Source organism: Halyomorpha halys, unplaced genomic scaffold, assembly GCF_000696795.3.
Source record: "Halyomorpha halys isolate HHAL.00 unplaced genomic scaffold, Hhal_1.1 Scaffold263.1, whole genome shotgun sequence".
In the NCBI taxonomy this organism is placed as follows: Eukaryota; Metazoa; Arthropoda; class Insecta; order Hemiptera; family Pentatomidae; genus Halyomorpha; species Halyomorpha halys.
Window position 1 is genome coordinate 1,168,360 of NW_027105032.1, and position 1,298 is coordinate 1,169,657.

Below are 1,298 nucleotides of genomic sequence, written 5' to 3' on the forward strand. Positions count from 1 at the left end.
CCAGTCATATACATACCTTAAATCAGTAGTTCTAGTCCTGTATAACTTTTTGTTTTTGAACTAGGCAGTACATATATACCCACACACACACATATATATCACTACTTTCCTAAATTATATGACATATATATATATTACGAGATTATATTCTTTTTTATTTAAAATGAATATTAGTTGTATTTTGTATTCTAGGTGTGTTTTATTTATGTTAAAGAGGGGAAAAACAAGAAAGAAAAAAAGAAGGACATTGGGTTAAAAGAGAAAGTATGAAGAAAAAAAAAAGGATAGAAAAGGAAGAAAGATAAAAAAAAGAGAGGTAACAAAAAAAAAAAATTAATAAAGTATAGGAAGGAGAAACAAAAATAAGAAAAAGATAAAAGAACCAAAGCGATGAAACATAAAAATAATTAAAATAGAATAAAAAGATAAAAGAACCAAAGCGATGAAACAAAATAAAAAGGTCATATATTATATATTGTTTACATGTAATGCTTATATGTGGTAAGGTTAAAAAGAACTTACGGCAACAGTGTAACGCCAGCCGGATTCGAACCTTTGAGTTAATAGCATCGGGCCTTACCACAGTACCACTGCGCTCCTTTTACAACCAAACAATTGGGAATATTTTTTTTAATATTTAATATATCGTTGAGTTGAAGGTAAAAGAGACAAAGTGATATTTTTGTGATGGTGAAAGTTTTCGATATTCAGGTTTCAAAATGGATGAAATTAATGTCAACATATTAATAATTAATTAAAAATTAATTTAAAACACTAATTACTATGTTGTTTAATGTAGAAATTAGTTCTTGATACAGGGACAACATCCTCTGCATTATTATTAATTATTATACATTTATTAATTTTTGGAGAAGTTTGTCGGGGGGTGCGATCAGCAAAGAACAACATAAATAAACAAAACCATATTCATTTATTTTATGTCGACGTTTCGACCTGAGTTTCAGGTCTTCATTAGGGCTATAGAACAAAAGAGATAACAACAAAATTTAGAGTAACATACAATTGAAAAGGAATAGTATACAAACAAATTAAGAATTATACAAAATATTGAATTAAATCATAAATGATAAAAAATTAATAACTGATAATTGAATAGTACAAAATTTTAATTGATTGATATTCGTGGAATTGTATGGTAGTAAATTGAAAAGAGTGATGGATGAAATATAACATCATGTAGGTAAGAAGATATGTATGATATAAGATATGCAAGTAGCGTCTTAAAAAAACCTGAAAAATTAAATAAATAAATTGAATCTACAAATTGAACATTATGA